This window comes from Petromyzon marinus, chromosome 66 (assembly GCF_048934315.1).
Source record: "Petromyzon marinus isolate PM22_M1 ecotype Great Lakes invasive population chromosome 66, UKy_Petmar_22M1.pri1.0, whole genome shotgun sequence".
NCBI classification, from domain to species: domain Eukaryota; kingdom Metazoa; phylum Chordata; class Hyperoartia; order Petromyzontiformes; family Petromyzontidae; genus Petromyzon; species Petromyzon marinus.
Genome location: NC_133732.1, coordinates 7,115,619 through 7,124,273, shown reverse-complemented (window position 1 = coordinate 7,124,273; position 8,655 = coordinate 7,115,619). Strand labels below are relative to the sequence as shown.

At 48.5% G+C, this 8,655-nt stretch overlaps 1 pseudogene; it reads right to left on the bottom strand.

Annotated features, from left to right (window-relative positions):
- Positions 1-2,685: 2,685 nt before the first annotated feature.
- LOC116956634 (uncharacterized) overlaps positions 2,686-8,655 on the bottom strand; it is a 44,257-nt pseudogene continuing 38,287 nt past the window's right edge.

The following is an 8,655-nucleotide window of genomic DNA, read 5'->3' as shown; positions in this document are numbered from 1 at the left end:
GGGGAGGGGGGGGTTGAGAAATGTGATGTCACATCAAAATGCGCAACTTTAAATATAGACAACACGTTCTATTTAGTTAAATAGACTTTTTAATAAATGTTTTCTCCTACAACATCAGAGTGCAGCGGCACATTAAATACGCAGTACAATGACAATAGTTTAAAGCGATTTGAAGCATCTTTTATTTTTTTAGGGGGGGAGGCAGAGCTTTGTGACGTCAAATTTGAGGGGGGTCTGACTTTTTGTGACGTCGTGTGACGAAGGGGGGGGGCGGTCAAAAATCGTCCAAAATCGCGTGACGTCATTTATGGACGACCCCTAATATATTTATACATTCCATCAAGGTCATTAAGATCTTCTGATCTCCAACTGCTCAGCACTCCCAGGTCTAGGTTGCGTTCTTTTGGTGATTGGGCTTTTGTTCGTGTGGCACCCAAGCTATGGAACGCCTTGCCACTTGAAACCAGGGCAAAGTCGGTCGATATGTTTCAGTTTGGTAAATATATTTAAGTTCGCTTTGAAAACCCATCTCTTTAAAGTGACCTTCCCTCTTAAGTTTGGTCGGTTGCTCCATTCCATGCATTGCGCATTGGGATCCTAGGATATAATGCGCATGATACATTTTGATTATATTGTTTCGTTTTTCCAGCAAGTTGGGACTTTTCAGCGAGCCAGACCAGAGCTCCCTACTCTGTCAATTCCTGAGAAATTAGATCAACAGTTAATTCACGACCCCCTTGAATTAAGAATTTTGGGAATCAGTATGCGAGTGCAGTCTTGTCCGTGTCTCGAGTGAGGAGTAGGTGTCCGTGTTTGTCTCCGTATGTCTCCTTGTCTCCATATCTGTATGTGTGTCTCTGCTGCAGCAGAGGTGTAGGGAATTCCAACAGGACCTGCACCTCTCCTTTATTGATCTGATCAAGGTCTATGATACCACCAATACGCCTGGGCTCAGGGATGTTCTTCCTGCTTTCAGTCCCCGATCCTCTGCTCACAAATCATTACGGACCTTCATGATGGTGGGCATTGCACATTGGGGCCGTGGCCGGGAGTCAGAGCCATTCCCTGTTCACCTTGGGGTGTGACAGGGGATGTCCTCTGGCTCCCACATTATTTAACATTTTTTTCGACCACGTAGTTGGAGAAGCCTTCCATGGCTGTACCGGAGGAATCTCCTTCTGGTGCAGATACAGTGGGAGTCTGATCAATGCCCGGGTGCGGTTGAGGGATGGCTCCCAATTTGTCAACCATGTTATGTGTGCTCATGATCTGGTGATTGATGCTCACTCAAAGGAGGAGTTGGAGGCACTGCTTTTGAGCCTGGAGCGTGCCACTAAGAGGTGGGGCCTTACCATTAGCCCCACCAAAACTAAGCATCTGCCTGGTTATCTTGTGTCATCAAACACTCCGCCCCCTCAACTCTCCATTGGCGAGGCAGTTGTTGAGTGTTAGGGTTTTCGTACATGGGCAGTGTGCTCATGACCAGCTCCGGTTTGACAGCAGATGTCTCACTCCAAATCAGTCGAGCGGCATTATCTTTCCATCGGCTGCTTACAAGAGGATATGGAGCTGAGTGGACTTGTCAATGGCTGGTACCAGCGGTGTTAAGATTGGCCTCTGGAGGAGGCTCATTGAGGACGCTACTGGGTAGTTGGATGCAGTCGCCCTCCAGCAATAACGGAGGGTAGAGGAGCGACGCTCACAACAATGAGCGGAGCACCGGGCAGCTAAAACACAGCAAGTTTGCACAGTAGGGGGCACAGTCATCTCAGTCAGTCAACCCATGGTACCTGGGTCTATCCCATGACATCCTGCCAGCGAGCCTTCGACACTTCACGTGGCCTTAAAGTGCACATAGGCTGGCACACGTGCCGTGCTGATGTTACCGCTACTTAGTGGCGAATGGTGGTTGCTATTGTTGTTGTGTCTCCGTTTGTATGTCTCCATGTCTAGTAAGTATATTTATGCCTGTGTCTGTTCCTGATTATCTGTGTCTCAACATCTCTCTGTGACTCCGCGTCCGTTTGCCCAACTGCACCATCACTTGGTAAGGTGGCACCTTAACACAAAGGTAGGCTTCTCTGAAATCTATCTTTTTTTTGCGACCGTGACTTCCACAATGCTTAAGATTACCCTGTTTCTTGGGAAGGGGCTATACTTCAAGTCGTCAACCCACTACTGCTTAATTTTTCAAATACAGTCCGACTGGACATGGGTCCCAGAAACCTATCAGGCTTCTCAGGTGGGTAGATAGTGAGTTGGACGAGAACAGGAACCTGTTGTATAGGCCTTTTTCCAAAAAATATATATTAAGAATGATTCTGCCTTTTTTTTGTAATAATCGATTGAGGTGAGCATGGGGCATGAAAGGGTGGAGGCACACCCCCACCCCTCACACTCCAGCTGCCTTGCCACATAAAAGCGACTGGAGGGAGGTCATGAAAATCCATTAAATAATAAAACCCCGGGGCAAAGGGAGGTTTAATGACAATCTGGGAAATCTCCACGGGGCGGGGGACCATGGGACACGACCTCCACGGACGTTTTGGACACATTTCACAAACAATCCTCCAGACCCACTGGCATCTAGAAAAACAGCCTGGTCTCACATCGAAACTTGCTGACACAGCCTTTACACCACCTCCAGTCGGCTCTCCACGGACGGCGAAAGCCGCAGGGCAAAGGGATATTACAACCGGCAGTTTATTTAACAACGGCAAAAGTTCGAAATTTAGTGACAAGAATAAATCGACATTATAGACTGCCAGTACACTCCCAGATTAAGAACCAGACTGCAGTCTACATTAGTGGCTTTTATTATTACTTACATTACCCTTATTCACCTTATATATTTTCATTCTTATTGTATCTTTCTATCTACATGACTTTACCGAAAGAACCAAATAATATGAATTCCGGCAGTCACGAAAACTTAAGACAAAACTTGGCTATATCGTCAAATGCAGGATATCAAAATATAACTAGAATAAGATGCACGGATCCCTGGTGACACAGACGGTGAACAAAGTTTAATAAAACCCTCGGAATACCTGAGGAAACAACTATCGTACATCACAAATTTTGGTTAAACAAACCATATAATAATGAAGTATTAGACCTAGCGTAATTCAAAATAGATACAAGGCGAAATAGGTCAAACACACACGACCAAGATAATATGTATTCCATTGGGCCAGGGCCTCCAAACCGCCTTTGTCTTCCAATAATTTGACACAACACATGGTAGCAATAAATTAGGTATGAAGGGAGGGCCTCCCCTTGAGATAGCAAACACAACGAAGGCAGGGGGGAGGGGGACGCAAACCAAAACATAAACATGGTGATGGAATTTCGATTTAAAGCTTTCGTGACTGCAAGGATTCATCTTCTTTGGTTATTTCGGTAAAGTCACGTAGAATGAGAATAAAATAATAAAAAAACAATAAAATTCTCGACAGAGCTTCAATAAATTTATTGAAGCTCTGTCGTCCCAACAGGTCTGTCCCTTTCACCTGAAGGTCACTTGTGTTGTGGCCGAAACGTCGTGAGAATTTTATTGTTTTATTTTATTCTCATTCTACGTGACTTTACCGAAAGAACCAAAGAAGATGGTGATGGAAAGCAGCCAGTCAAAGGTCAAAAAGGGGGGGGGGGGGCAACCAGGCGGCTGCAGCAACGGGAGGAGAACAAGACAGAGGGATTCTGTTTTTCACAAGAGAAACGCAGAGGGGGGGAGAATTTCACACATAAGCAAGGACACAAAACACGCAACTCAGTGCTGCGAGGGCCAGGCTTCGGGGCATGGCCTCGAGATCAACCATGGGTGTCGTGTCTCGCAGAGAGAAGGGACGATGCATTGTTAAGAGCCGAGTTTGGCATGGACCGACAGAGTGTCGCTGAAAGTTTTATTCGACAGCTACCCTTGTGTTGGGTCGCTTGCCGAGTCGAGGACTGCGATAAAAGCTGTATTATGCTAAGCTATAAGAGTTGTGAGAAGCTAAAAAGATGCTAATACAATCAACGAGTTTTGAGAGCTAGTGATCCAGCCAGCGACGAGCAGCTCACAGCAGGAGCCCTCTTGGAAGAAGGGCGGAGAGCACGAGGCAGTGGAAAGAGCCTGAAGGAAGGGTGGGAGAGGCATCACTGGGTGCCCGCGTGAAGCTGGCAGCTGCACACCAAAGGAGAGAGCACGAAGCAGTGGAAAGAGTCTGAACAGGCGCAGCCCTGAAGGGCGGGAGAGGCATCATTGGGTGCCCGCATGAAGCTGGCAACTGCACGCAAGGGTATGGAGCACGGAGCAGTGGAAAGAGCCTGACCAGCTACCAACAGGAAGAGTGTCGGCGTTGGCGAGAGCGCCGTGGGTTCGACCCACACACACCGACAAGCACCAGCTGGGAACCAAGACAAGAGTGAGGAACGGCGACCAGCGGACGAGCTGCGAGCGTTATCCGACGACGGCATCATCGCGCCAACTCAACTACCAACCAGCAGTGGAGAGAGCTGGCACAGCCAAGAGGAAGAGTGTCGGCGCAGGCAAGAGCGCTGTATGTCCAATACACACACGCCGTCCCAGCGGCCCTGCTGGGATCCTGAGGTATTTTCAGTACAAGGAATGCTGTACTGCGTTAGCCGCCAATTCAACAAGTGGCAAAGAAGACACGCACACCATTGGAAACCTCATTTGCCAGTAACAAAATACGATAATTGGTTTTTTACCCTTTTATCTGGCAACAAAACTGACACCTTTTTTACAAGGAGTCATGTTTACATTGACCACAATACCTGCGGTCGGAACGCAAACAAAAAAACAACAACTCTAATAATGTATTGGCACTGTCCTTGAAATTGATTGGTCCACACCCGAGACAGCTTTCTTTAGAGCCTCGTCTCACGTTGGTGTTGGACCAGAAGACGCCAAAAGGCGCACAACTCAAAAGACAATGCACCATCACAGTATGAGAGCTCGGGGTAAGCATTTACACCACCAATCAATTTCAAGGACAGTGCATACATTATCAGAGTTGTTTTTTGTTCGCGTTCCGACCGCAGGTATTGTGGTCAATGTAAACATGACTCCTTGTAAAAAAGGTGTCAGTTTTGTTGCCAGATAAAAGGGTAAAAAAACAATTATCAAGACACGCACACACAACACGCATATTGGGACTCATAAGATTGTTCCAAAAAGTTTTCTTTGTCTTTCGAAATGGGGTGCCATTCCAAGGTGGTGCGTTAAATATTAGCCGATCGTGAAAAGCATCGCTGCCCATTGAGTTACATGAATACGGTCGTTTAGAGTAATTTTAGTAATTTGTTTCCGTTAACTGCATAATCTTACCAATGAATTAATTGATGACTACTTTTGCTTTAGGCACATGTTTCTTTATTACTGTTCGTATGAATATTGTCACAAATTTTAAGGACCTTTTCCCATCGCCGTGTATGCTCGCTGTACTCTGAGGGATTAGCCGATTGTTTTGTGCTCAGTTAACAAACCTAACCAGAGGGTTATTTGTACGGATAAATGAATAGGACGTCTCGAGGAGGACTGTGTTGACAATTCCGAGCATAAGTGTTCGCATGTTAAGAGTGTTTTTAGATATTAAAGTTGCTTAACACAGAAGAGTCTGAGTGGTTCCTTCCTAAGTTCATGCATAATAATCTTAATTATAAGAACTGTTTCCTGCGGTGATATCTGAATTGTGAGACCTGACATAAACACACTAAAACATCATCAGTAAAAGTTAGTGAGAATCATTGTATTATCCCGATTGATACTATAACCCTAGACAACAATGCCAAGCCTAATTAGCATAATTACATACACTTGCATAACTTCATACAATTACACCTTCATTTTATTATCACGATTGGTAATACCCCTTGGCAACGAAACAGGGCCTCATTAGTATTAAGTAATAATTTGCATAATTACATAAATTAGCATAAATTAAAAAAATTAAAGACCGAATATATACAAGAAACCCCTGTATGGATCTAGAATGACTGTCAAAAATCGCAACATTGTACAAACCCCTTCCTCCTCTCCCTTTAGATGTGTGGCTTCTCGCGGAAGTGTGTTTCAGAATGCCGATTTAAGTGAGAATGATTTGGAAATCCTTCCCCACACTCCTTGCACACGTGCGGCGTCTAGCCGGTGTGCGTTCTCACGTGTTTTCTCAAAGTGGAACAACGTGAAAACGCCTTGCCGCACTCCGTGCACACGTGCGACTTCTCGCCGGTGTGCGTTTTCGTGTGTCTTACCAAGCCGGTGCGCAACCTAAACTCTTTCCCGCACTCGCTGCACACGTGCGGCTTTTCACTTGTGTGCGTTTTAGAGTGCGTCTCTAAATTGGAGCGCTGGGTAAACCTCTTTCCGCACTCCTTGCACACGTACGGCTTCTCGCCGGTGTGCGTCCTGGAGTGCGTCTCCAGATTGGAATTCTTTGAGAACCTCTTCCCGCACTCGTTGCACGCGTACGGCTTCTCGCCCGTGTGCGTCCTGGAGTGCGTCTCCAGATTGCAACGCTGCGAGAACCTCTTCCCGCACTCCCTGCAAACGTACGGCTTCTCGCCGGTGTGCGTCCTCGAGTGGATTCTCAAATCGCAGGGCTGCGCGAAGCACTTGCCGCACTCGGGGCACACGTTCGGCTTCTCGCCGGTGTGCGTTCTATAGTGCTTGTTCAGCGAGGTGCGCGCCGTAAACCCCTTACCGCACTCCCTGCACACATGCGGCCTCTCGCGGGTGTGCGTCCTCAGGTGCGTCTCCAGGTTGGTCCGCTGCGTGAACCCCTTGCCGCACTCGCGGCACGTGTGCATCCTCTCGCCGCTGTGTATCCGCGAGTGCGTCTCCAGGTTGGAGCGCGTCGAGAACCCCTTGCCGCACTCGGCGCAGGCGTGCGGCCTCTCGCCGCTGTGCGTCCTCGCGTGCGTCTCCAGGTTGGAGCGCTGTGCGAACGCCTTGCCGCACTCGGCGCAGGCGTGCGGCCTCTCGCCGCTGTGTATCCGCGCGTGGTTCTTCAGGTCGAAGGGCCTCGCGAAGCCCTTGCCGCACTCCTCGCACTCGTGCGGCTTCTTCCTGTCGACGCCGAATGCAGAGGCCTCGAGCGACTGCCGCCGCCCGCTGCAACGCGAACAGCCTCGCAGCATCCCGCCGGTGCGCCTTTCCCCGCGCCCCTCCGTCGGGAACCATCCACCCGGCTCCCTTGCACACTCTGCGCAGGGTGGTCCCGTCGCACTCTCGTCGTCTAGGCAGCACGTTGGTTTCAAAACCGACAGACAAGGTACAGGGTAAAATATAAAAAAAAAAGAATTAAAAACCTCGGTCACGCGTGCCATCCCGGTAGATTACGGATCAACCTCGCTGCGGTCAACACTACGGCTCCACTTTGCGGACAAACCAAAAATCAAACTGGCATATCGGGCCACACATGGCAACTTTGATTTGTTTACCTCTGTCGGATGGCGGAGGGTCAATAATTAACCAACATTATTAGACCTACACGTTTTTGTGTTCGTTGCACCTCCGATTAGCACAGCTGGCTATGTATGGTGCGAAAGAAGTTTAACGTACATAAACCATCACGTGAACTCTGATCGTACTTGCAGTGGCTTTTGGCTGGCCATCGAACAAGTACAGCCACCGCATTGCGCGGCGCTTTCAGGTGCGATATATACTACACTATACTATACACTACATTAGTCGCTACACTATACCCGACACTATACACTACACTATACTTTTGGCTGGCCATCGAACAAAGACGGTCACCGTATCGTGCGGCACTTTCAGATGCGCTTTTGGGGCCGTCTGAACGCTCTTCCTTCCGATATTAGGAAGCCACTGGGAGCAATGCACTTTTAAATCATCGAGATTGAGATACTCATTGTTTTAGAACTTCTTTTTGTGTTTAGTTTGTTGTCCCCCCGCCCCCCGCACCTCCGAGTAGCACGGTTGGCTACGTACAGTGCCGAAGAAGTTCAACGTACATACATGCACGATCTAACCGAAAATAAACTAGAGTCGAACCTCTCTTAATGATGGTAATTGGTTCCATGAAACCGGTCATTAAGCGAGTGTAGTGACTGACTTGGAGAGGTAACTTCTTGGAGGCAATTCTTTAATTAAACACCGAGCAAATTGTTACCCACTCTCTGCTGTTACACGACGCTCTGTCTGCCGCTTAAACGCAACTATATACCGGTTGCTAGGCTACAACACAACGCTAGCCATCTGACACTGACGACGCTGAACTAAGACAGCCACCTACTGCTAGCAGCGCAATTATCAAGTGGACGACGACAGTGACGAAGGGGACAGCGACGAAGGGGACGACGACGAGGGGATCCCAATGCAACGACGGCCCCGATCCCCCGCTCGGGGTCCCCTTTTATCCTGTTAGCGTGGCCTCGCTCCACCTCGGCCACGCCCCCCTTTTGAAACCCACGAGCGGGTTCTGGACGCGTCCCCTTCCGTAACCTTCACCCTAGTTCCCTCTCGGGTCGGTCACGTGGCCTGCTGTCAATCAGGGCTGCTTCACTCTGCAGATCCCCTTCGATGCCAGCAGCCAGCGCTATTCTACGTAGTGACCCACTTGATGTCACTACACAAGCACAGGAAATACACGTTAAAGGCTGAATTCTTTCCGATACCATCGA